The sequence below is a fragment of the Panthera onca genome, chromosome F2 (assembly GCF_046562875.1).
Source record: "Panthera onca isolate mPanOnc1 chromosome F2, mPanOnc1 haplotype 2, whole genome shotgun sequence".
NCBI classification, from domain to species: Eukaryota; Metazoa; Chordata; class Mammalia; order Carnivora; family Felidae; genus Panthera; species Panthera onca.
The window spans coordinates 40,989,290-41,000,486 of NC_138356.1; the positions used below are offsets into that span (position 1 = coordinate 40,989,290).

The 11,197-nt window shown below is 43.6% G+C and overlaps 2 long non-coding RNA genes across 2 annotated transcripts; one reads left to right on the forward strand and one right to left on the reverse strand.

Annotated features, from left to right (window-relative positions):
- The first annotated feature begins 2,745 nt into the window (after positions 1-2,745).
- On the forward strand, positions 2,746-4,990 carry LOC132664298 (uncharacterized). Its single transcript, XR_009603581.3, has 3 exons — positions 2,746-3,022; positions 4,267-4,360; positions 4,632-4,990. It is a non-coding gene; the product is annotated as an uncharacterized LOC132664298 (long non-coding RNA).
- On the reverse strand, positions 3,019-10,340 carry LOC132664299 (uncharacterized). The gene is made up of 3 exons (XR_009603582.3): positions 10,116-10,340; positions 9,186-9,419; positions 3,019-4,723 (listed from the first exon to the last, which is right to left on the reverse strand). It is a non-coding gene; the product is annotated as an uncharacterized LOC132664299 (long non-coding RNA).
- Positions 10,341-11,197: the final 857 nt, after the last annotated feature.

Here is an 11,197-nt window from a genome sequence, read left to right on the forward strand (position 1 = left end):
TTTCCACCTCTCTGCTTTTTTCCAAGATAACCTTTTAAAGACTGGTGTTGACCAGATTGGTGTAGGTTTTGACCAGATTGGGATCAAATTACATTTTGACTTTGATATCTGAGTCAATCCACAAATCAAGATTGAAGCATAAAAGAGGCCATTAAGAATTTGCAGATGGAGTTACCTTTTATTGTTCGTAACAGTTTTCAATTAAATTTAGTACATGGAGAGAAGTTCTAGAAGTGTTTGTTTGCATCGTCCTCGAACACTTGTCCTCAAATTGTCCTCAAATCATTTTTAGAGCATTCTGTTATTTCCAACTCTTACGCCTCCTAATTCTCCTTTATGGTAGTTTGTCTTTTCATGTGGTTTGCAATCCTTGATTATGAACTCATCCCTAGAAAGGTTGTGTGTTTTGTTTTCCTCTCCTGAGAGACCCTATGACCTGGGGGTTGTGAATCATCTCTGTAGAGCAATTTGACATTTGCACCTTCTAAAGCCCTAGGGTTTTCAGTGTTCTATACCACTTCTTCATTTCATTTCTCAGTTTGGGATTCTGGTGCCACACACGTAGTATAGATGGGTTATGATGTGCGTGTGCATGCTGACCTCAATTTTCAATTTTCCTTAATTGACTTTTACCACTTTGAAACTCCAGATAACAAGCTCAAAGCTTTCTTAGGATGCCTTGTGAATTTCCACTCATTATTTTTTTAATGTTTATTTATTATTGAGAGAGAGAGAGAGAGAGCGAGCAGGGGAGGGGCAGAGAGAGAGGGAGACACAGAATCCGAAGCGGGCTCCAGGCTCCGAGCTGTCAGCACAGAGTCTGACATGGGGCTTGAACAACCCATGAACCATGAGATCATGATCTGAGCCAAAGTCAGACGCTTAGCCCCTTCACTTGTTATTTTTGTATAATCTTTTGTCACGATTGAGCTAGCATTTATTGAGTGCTTACTCTGTGCTAGAGCTTCTGCAGACACTATTCTACAAGGACCTCTCTACTCTCTCCACTGGGCAAATATCAGTAAGTTCCATCCATTTCTTGTGTTTCTCCTTATCAGTACCTGAAGGGCATATTTACTTTAGGCAATTATAAGCATAACAAAAGGATTTCCTGAGAATGGCTGAACCTGCATTTTGGAATTATATATGTACCCTAATAGTCTTCTTGTATGGTATATAATATCACTCTAATATCCACTTATTTCCTACCAGGATTTAGGGGAAACCAGGAGTCACTGGAACCAGATGCCATACTATTTGAGTTCAGGTCGTCCTTTTTGTTGTAGTTGTTCCTAGTCTATCTGGGACCCTATTTCCATGACCCGTGCTGTTTCATCTAGATTCACTTCGGACTGATCATTTTAGCATTGGAGTGTATGCATGTAATTTGCAGAGAGTTTTTAGTTTTTCTCACTGCAATTGCTCAAAATTCAGTACTAAAGTACATCATATGACTTGCCATTTTCCCAAACTTACCGTTCCTCTCCTCAAGGAATTCCTCTGACCAGAATTTCTCTGTCTGGAACCCCACTTTAACCCTTCTGTCTGAAAAACTCCTATGTGCCTTTCTCCAGACCCAGTTCAAACGCCTCCTCAATTGTGATGCCCACCCTTAGCCTCCCAGCTAATCCATTCTTCCTCTGTGCTCCCAAATCACCTTCTGCATAATCATGAATAATTATTTGTACATATGTTTATTTCTCCCATCAAATATGAGCCCCCTTGAAACGAGGGGGAGTGTTTATTATTATTATTATTATTTTTGTCTTTAGCAAACAAGAGTTCCTGGCACATAACAGGTGATGAAGAAATGATTGGGAAGTCAATGAATAAAGGTTAAAGGCTTTTTGTTTATTTATTTAATATAATTTATTGGCAAATTGGTTAACATAAACGGTGTAAAGTGTGCTCTTGGTTTTTGGGGTAGATTCCCATGGTTCATCGCTTACATACAACACCCAGTGCTCATCCCAACAAGTGCCCTCCTCACTGCCCATCACCCATTTCCCCTCTTGCTACCTCCCCCCATCCACCCTCCGTTTGTTCTCTATATTTAAAAGTCTCTTATGGTTTGAAAGGCTTTTTATTTAATCAACTGTATTTTTATCCTTGGGTAATTTCCATCTTTTTTTTTTTTTTTTTTTTTTTGAGAGAGAGAGAGAGCACGTGTGCAAGTGAAGGAGAGGGGCAGAGGAGAGAGAAAGAGAATCTTAAGCAGGATCCACACTCAGCTCAGAGCCCGACTCCGGGCTCAATCCCATGACCCTGGGATCATGACTTAAGCCTCAGTCGCTCAACGAACTGAGCCACCCAAGTGCCCCTCCATCCTTTTTTTGCTGTTATGCAAATACGTGTAATGTAGGAAATACCAAGGACCTGTCTGTTCTACCATGTCCCTGCTAATGACTTTTGCAAAATGTTTATGAATGCCTTCTACAAAACCACCTTCTGAAACTGTGGTGGAGAAAGTTTTATACAACTTATCCATCTGGATGAAGGTCCCAGTGTGGCTGTTTTATAATCTCATGTTCATGACCTGTGGGTAAACTCCTAAGAACTTACGTGATCCCAGCCAAAGCCAGGAGCAGCCACATTAGAACCTCTGGGTTATACGCATCATCCCTGGAAACACTGGACTCTGGCTGCACTTCCAGTTGTAAATACCTAATCACGTCAAAAATGTGTAAAGTTCCAAGACCAAGGCACTGCACACAACTCTTTCCAGTACATGGGTCACAGCTGCAAAGCTGTCAAAATAGCAGAACAGTGGCCTGGAACTCTGCCCTCCAGAGGTCCAGGGCATGTGGGCAGACTCACAGAAACAGATGGCTAGACATGGAAGAAAGGCTAGATTTTGATTTTTTGCTTTATGAATTCAGCAAATTGGGCACAGCAGCAATAGTCAGATTCTATCTGGTTCACTCCCAGCGAACCAGACTCTTGTGGATCTGCAAGGCTTCACGTGGCTCCATTTCTTTTCCAAGATGATCTCACCTTGCAAATGGGCTTTCATCCTGATCAGGTAAAGAGAAAAGCTGGTGGCTTGGCAGGATAATTCTTGCCTGTAAGAATATGAATCAGGGCTCCACATTTTCTGGACATTTATCTTTGTTTTGGATCATTTGAGGCTGAATCCACACCTTGGCCACTCATCCCTCCACTGTTCTATCTTTCCTTGATAAGAAGAGAGTAAGAAGTAGACGGGCTATGAGTTATGTTGTTAGCACGAAGGGCCTTTCTACATTGTTTTTTCTCTTTTTACAGTTTATCTTACATTCCCAGTCATCCAGCAGAATTGTAAACTGGTAGTTTGAAGGGGCTGGTACAGCTCTTCTCTCAGATAGTCCTTATGCCTCTGACAGAATGCTTCCTGGCCATGGGACTGACCATCGAGAAAGACAATACAGCCTGTGGGATGTGGCTGGTTTGGGAGGTTTTTGAGTCTTGACGCTGTGATTTGGTGTTATGTGTTCTTGTCCTCTCTCAACCTAAGTTATTGAATTTGCGAATGGGGCTAATAAAGCATTAAATTCAGGTTGACAGTAGGCTAGGAGAACACTGCCACCGTGTCAGCAAGGACAAGGTGTAGCTGCCACACTGCCAAGACCCAGCACCCCCTAAAGTGACTCAGCTGAGAAGGCAGTCCCGGAAGAGCAGCCTAAATTGTGCCCAAAAGGCACAGAGGTGACCCAGGCTGATGTTCCATCAAGCTGTTGGAGCAGCGGGTAGGGGGACCCCTCCCTCAATGGCTACTCGGGAAACAGGAGGAAGTAATGTGCAGGTGCTGAGATGATGGCTCCCATTTCGGACCTGACATTCAGGATTTCTGTGACTATCAGCAAGTTATTTCATGTTTTTAAGCTTCATTTTCTTCATCTGCAAATTGAAACAATAAAACCTATTTGGAGAGTTGCTGAGAAGCTTAAAGTAATGGAGTGAATGCATGACAAGAGTTTAGCAATGGGCTTAATATGTAGCAAGTGCCTAAAAATGGTAGCTCAAAGCAAACAAGTAGCTGGAAGACAGCAGAGTTTGGGGAGATGGATCCATTCCTGGTAGAATCCCTGCCCATAAGAGGACAGATGAGAGGGACAGGCTCTCTCTTTGCGATGGGTACTAGTGAGAGCCAACAAGCCCAGCCTAGCCATTGGGGCACGGGCTCAGGCTCTGTTCTCAAGGTGGCCATGCTGTTGGACGGAATTAGGATGTGGATATCAGGCTTCATCCAGAAATTCTCAGACACCTGTCTCTTGTACTATGTGACAGGATGCCTGAGGCTTTGAAAGGGAGAGTATTATGCTGGTTGGCCTGTCGGAGTCTCCATGATGCATCCCCACCACCCACCCCTCCAGTTCTCAGGGTGAGTTTCCTGTTCAAGTGTTTAGGTGGGGACTGAATGCGACTTTTGAGAATTGACTTAGAGCTTGGGGGAACCAGGAGGCAGCTGACACTTCCCCTAGTCGCTCACAACTTGTGTTGACTGAAAAATACTGCCATATAAGTCTCTCCATGACCTGACTTCTCCCCATGTTTTTAGCCAGGCTCTTCTTCACAATTTAAGCTTTGATGATATCCCCATTTATACCATGCTGATTTATGCCTCCATATCTTTGTTCTTCCCAAACCTTCAGCCTGCAATGCTTTTCCTGCATTTCTTCATCTGGACAGCTTTCAACATTCCTCAAGGCTCAGCTGAGTAATCACTTCCTCCAGGATGCCTTCCCTGAGTCCATGGGATAAAAATAGCAACCAATTAATTAGCACTTAACTGAGTACCAGACAAATGGAATAAGCATTCTATACTTTGCATCATGTAATACTTCAACAACTCTGAGGAAATAGATCCCTCAAAAAGTTGAGTGGCCTGCTCATGGTCTACCTTAGCAGCTAAGATACGTTGGAGCCTGGATTTTAAGTCATATGTGCTAAACCCAAAACTGATGGTTTCTAATGACTATGATAGGTTGCCTCCCTGCACGTACCTTCTTCAAAAATGGAATGGAAGTCATTCACCTCTCTGTTAACTCCTCCTAACAGAAGGAAATTCCCCCAGGACAAAAATTCTCTGGATCTAGCTCTTCATCTCATACCTGACATGCAGTGTTCATTCAGTAAAGGCTAAAGGCCATGTGAAATAAATCAAAGGGTACAAAATTTATTTTTTAAATGGTGGTGGAGAGAGAGACATGGGTTTGGAGGAGCTCCTCGTCTAACAGGAAATGATCAACACGCAAGGTAATTCAATAGGAAAAAAGAAAATTGCTAAGACAAATTGGTGCTCAAAAGCTAGATTAGTGTATGGAAAAAAGCAAACCTTAACCCTTACCTCAAACTATATGCAAAAATTAATCCAACAGCGATCACAGATATCTCTGAACATAAAAGCTGAAAATATAAGGCTTCTAGAAGGAAACCTAAAAGAATATCTTTGCACTATGTGGTAGGCAAAGATTTCTCAAGACAAAAAAAAAAAAAAAAAAAGCACTAAATTATAAAAGAAATTATATTGGACTTAAGAAAAAATAATCATGGGGTGTCTGGGTGGCTCAGTTGGTTAAGCATCTGACTCTTGGTTTCAGCTCAGGTCATGATTTCACAGTTTCGTGAGTTTGAGCCCCACATAGGGCTGACAGCAGGGAACTCCCTGGGATTCTCTCTCTCCCTCTCTCTCTCTGCCCCTCCCTCATTCACACATGCTCTCTCCCTCTCACTCTCTCCCTCAAAATAAATAAATAAACTTTTAAAAATTAAAAAATAAAAATAAGTAAATAATTCCTATAATTGAGTAAGGAAAATATAAAGATAAACAACCCAATAAAAAAATAGGCAAAAGACTTGACCAGGCACTTCACAGAGGAAGATTTGGAAAAGACTAATAAGTACAGGAAATACGATCAAGTTCATTAAATTAATTCAGACTAAAATCACAATGATTTCACATCCATGAGAATGGCTAAAAGGAAAAAACAAAACTGCTAATACTAAATGTTGACAAGAATGTGGAGCAAAGAACTAGACTCATACATACATTGCTGGCACAGCCATTTTGGAAAATTATTTGTCAATTTCTTATAAATTTAGATACTTGCATTATGATCCAGAAATTCCACTCTTGGGCATTTACCCCAGACAAATGAAAACAAAACTCTATAAAACTACTTGTTTCTGGAAGCTTATTTGTTATAGCCCCAAACTGAAAACAGTTCAAATGTCCATCAGTAAGAGAATAGATAAACAAATTGTGGTGCATCCATTCAATGGAATACTATTCAGCAACAGAAAAGAAAGGACTGCTGTCACATATAACATGGATGAGTCTCAGAAACATTATTTTGACTGAAAGCAGCCAATCACAAAAGAGTACATTCTACATGATGCTATGTGTATGAAATTCTGATATAAGCAACACAAATCTATGATAATAAAAATTAGAGTAAGGGTTGCTATTGGTGTCAGGTTTGGGCTGAGAAAGGGTATGAGAAAACTTTCTGGAGTGATGGGAATGTTCTAGATCTCGATCAGGCTGACTACACAGGTATATTGATTTGTCAAAACTCAGAACTGCAGTCTTAAAAATCTATTTTTACAAACAGTTTTAGTTCAAAGGAAGAAATAGAACGACTGTGCTTTGTTCAGATCACACTTGAAATACTATGTTCAGTTTTGAACACATCTTAAAAACAATAAATCAAACTATGGGTTGCCAGGATGCAATGAGAAAGGTAAGGAATGGGGGAAGTGCAGGCCGGAGAGAAGACAAAGAGGGAGTGTTGTCCTATTTAATCATCGGGAGGAGAGTTGTGTGGTCGAATGCCTACATTTATTCACCGGGTCTCTAAAGGGCATAACCAGAACCAGGGGGTAAAAATTACAAAGAGGAAACGTTTTCGAGACACCAGGAAATGAGGCTGCAAAGCAAAGCAAAGCTTGGACAGTCATCAGAAGGTCACTGACAGAGCCTGGACAAAAGGTGGAGCAGCCTGGACCGCATGTGCTGTAGGGGTGGAGAAGACTGGAAGGGAGAGTGGATGTGAGAAAAAGCAGGAAGTAGACTGGGACATATGACACATGTGTTGTGTGTGTGTGTGTGTGTGTGTGTGTGTGTGTGTGTGAGAGATATACAAGGGAGAGCAGTGAATAGAAAATGACTCTCCCGTGTTTCCAAAGAAGACACCATTGATATTGGTATGTGTCATAGAATCTTATGAATCAGGAAATTGTGTTTAAAACATTAGACCTTAAAATTGTGCTATTGTGTCTGACTAAGCAATCAAAATGGATTTTAAAGAAAATGCGACCGAGTCACAGAGCTATTGGAGACAGGAACCAGAAGCCAAACCACCCACCTGCCTAACCTTTAAAGGCACCAAGATAAGCTGTTGTCCTTCAACCCCATCCTATCACCCCATTTCAATTTCCTGTGCTTACCCCATCTGAAAGTTTTCTTATTTATTTATTCTAAACTTTATATTGTATGTCTCAGTCCACTGGAATATAAACCTCTGAAGAGCAAGGATGTTGTGGTCTTAGTCACGGCTAGTGCCCCGGCTCCTAGAGTCCTGTGGGTCACAAGAAGGTGCTCCATCCAGAACTGAAGGTTGAGTGAAGTTCAAGCCAGAGCTGATTTGGGGATGGCTTACTCGTTGGTGATTGTGAATGGGAACCGCAGAAACACATGCCAGAATACTTCAGCCATTCGCAGAAGCTGTAGTGAGCATTTCAGATGTGTGTTTCTTTCAGTCCGACACTCATAATACCCCGATGGCACTTATGCCTTGTGCCAAGGCGAGTCCTCTTAGGCTCACATCTGCTCCAGCTGCTGTTTGCCCAGACAGGTTCCAGACACGGTTCCCTGCAGACGGCTGCAGCAAGCGCACTTCTCTTTCCTGCCTGGGGCTTCGCTGATTCCAGCGTGTGACACACCCTCAGGAACCTTCTGGGCATCTCATGCATGGGCAACTCAATAATGCGAGCACTACAGGAACACCCTTGATCAAAACGGGGTGGGGGAGTCAATGGACAAGCGCCTCCCCCTTTTGTAATCAGGACCAGTAGTTCTGAGACGATGCTTTGCATGAGGGTCCTCAGAAAGTGCAGCAGGTGAGATCAAGCAGCAGTCACCTACAGCGGGAGCCAGCTTGATAATGCACCCTTATGTTGGCACTCCTTCTGTCCTTGTTCCTCGGTCCACATTGCCCTTCTTCACTCCTCCCTGGGACCAAATAAACTAACTGCACCCATGCATTTGTCTCAGGCTCTGCTCTCTGGGACACCCAAGCAAAGACAACAACCTAATTTTCATTACCTTGACTCTGAAAGTGCTTTCTTGTTTTAGGAAAATCACCTGGATATGTAGGTCAGAAACTTCTGGCAACAAGAAGGACGCGTTAAAATCCCCATATGCCCTTTAACTCTCGGGGTCCCTCGGCAGGTGCTGAGGCAAACCAGATAGCATGTGGCCCTGGTGTAAAGGCAGCATCCCCAGGGGCTTCGGCACCTGCCATCTGATGGGCAACGGCAAATCCTCCCTGAGAAGAGCAGCTGAGGGCAGAAGCCGTCCTCAGCGGTGAAGGATGAGTGCCTGGCTGGGGGGGAGGGGGCAGGGCAGCTGCTGGAAGGCAGCCGATGGGCTGGATGAGCCTATGGGGTGGAGATTTCTCACACCCCCTGCCACTCAGGGACATCTTTGGTGAGGGGAGGCCCTTTGCAGAGAGACCCAGGGGCTGGAGAAAGGACAGTGAGTAAGTAGCAAAGGGTCTTCTTCTGTGATGGGGTCTGTATCTTGTTCCCTGGCCATTTTGTTCTTCTTAATAAAAGAGGTAAAATTTTCATAACATAAAGTTAATACTGTACAGTTCAGTGGCTTTTAGTAATTCACATGTTGTGCAACCATCAACCTTTATCTGGTTCTCAAACGTTTTCATCTCCTCTGAAGGAAATCCTGTCCCCATTAAACAGTTACACCCTCTTCCCAGCCCCCAGCTACCGCTAATCTGCTTTCTGTCTCTATGGAGCTACCCATTCTGGATATTTCCTATAAAGAGAATCAAACATCGTGCAACCTTTTGTCTCTGGCTTCTTTCACTAAGCATAACGTCTTTGACGTTCATCCATGGTGTAGCGTGTGTCAAACTTCACCCCTCTTTAAGGCTGTGTAGTGTACCATTATATGGATGTATACGTACATAATCACATTGTGTTTATCTGTTCACTGATTGATGGGCATCGGGGTGTTTCCGCCTTTCATCTGTTGTGGTGAGTGCTGCTGTGATCGTTCGCGTACAAGCACGTGTCTGAGCCCCTGTATTCAATTCTTTCGCGAGGATGCCTGGAAATGGAATTACTGCTCATCCATCGCCACGTGTGATTCTTTTTCCGATGCTCCCGTTTGAGCCCCTCTGACTCTCTCTGCCAATTGGCTGAAGGAGAAAACCAATCACCACTTTTAACTAAAGATCTACGGAAGGATTTAAGACACCCACCCGCATACATGGGGCTTGGTCAAAGCTAAGGAAGCTGGCGTCCAGGGAGATGGGAGGGGGCTGGCCTGAGTGTTCCCCTACGCCCCTCTTCTTTACAGTGAGGGTCTTAGCCTTACTGTGAACTCACTTGGATGGGTTAGGTGGATTTAGTTGTGGGTGAGACCTGTGTACCTATGTAAGTATGAGCCCTGGGGCCTCATTTAGGTACATATACGAAACCATTTCACAGGGACAAGCCAGCCCTTATTTTCGTTTTCCCTGTGGGAAGTCTTTCAGCCGGGTGTCTATTTATTTATATTGGTTACCATGTAAGCATTATTTGGAACAAATCTTGAAAATTAGAAAAACAGAAAAAATACGGTTCGGTACTAACCAAGCTGAGGGTCACGCCTCCGAATTAAAACATACCACCTGTACTGGGACAATCTGGGTTGGAGTCGGAGGCTTTCCGTTTGCCACCACGTGAATGCCGCGTAGGCTGAACTTGGGACCCTCTCACTGGGGCAGTTTTAAGACATTAAGTCACTGTTGGCTTTGAGCAGTACTCGTTCTAAGAAATGGATGTTTTTTTAAACAACAAATGTCCCAGAGTTCTGTCTGGGTACTGTTTTAGTTTGGAGATTAAGCACGTACCTGCGTCTATATGTTAGTGGGGGAAGAACCGGTGGTCAAAACTGAGACAGGAAATATCCATTTAAAGCGATGAGCACAGGGACATTCAGTGCATGAAAAAGATATCTGTGGGCGGCCAGGTCTTCTTCCCTCACGCCTGACCTTTTAACTCAATTGAAGAGCTGTTACTTCGATGGCCACAAAGGTGTCCCAGTGCCCCTGGGCAAGAGAGGCGTCTCACTTCCTGGGCGGTGGCAGCTTCTGTGGACACTCACAGCGCCCCACCCCCGCCCCCACCCTCACACCCACAGTTCCAACCCTCCCCCCCCCCCCCCCCCCCCAGCCATCTGACTCACGTTTTCCACCGTGGAGGTCACTGACAATGGAGCAATTAAACAGGCAGACCTGCTGAGGTATTCAAGTTTCTGTCCATAAATCTGGTGGGAACCTTGCACGGGGCCTGCTTTAATTACATTCTCTCAGAATCCCAAGGTCAACGCGAACAACCCTTTGGGAGCTGGCTTGCTATTTTGATTTTTAACTCTCCTCTTCATCAACCTGACAACGTGTTTTAGCTGGTGATGGCTCTCCTAAGAAAGCTGAATTTGCATCTTGGGGTTTCATGCATATTTTAATAATGTATGCAGAAGGAAAACTGCAAGGAGGCATCTAGAACTTTAGCACCCAGAATTTACAAAAAAAAAAAAAAAAAAATAGCAAATGTTCCAAGGAAAAGCAAGATTTATATTCTACTGTTCCAAACAAAGTTTCTCTTTCCCTCTCATCTCCACAAAATAATCGCGTTCTCATAGCACCTAATAGTTGACAAGCCTCCTTCATTCACCCAGCACCATGCAGTGGAATCCTCTCCCAAACCTTGTGATTAGAGTTAATGCCCACTTTACAGATGGAAGAACTGAGGATCAGGAGGAAGTAGAGCAGGGTCAACAACATGGACTCAGAAGTGAGCAGAGGTAGGATCAAATCCTGGCTGCACCCCTGTCAGGTTACTTGATCTCTCTTTGCTCAGTTTTCCCATCTGTAAAATGGACCCAATGAAGCCTTGGTAACTAGATTTTATGGTTGCTGAGAAGGATTAAATG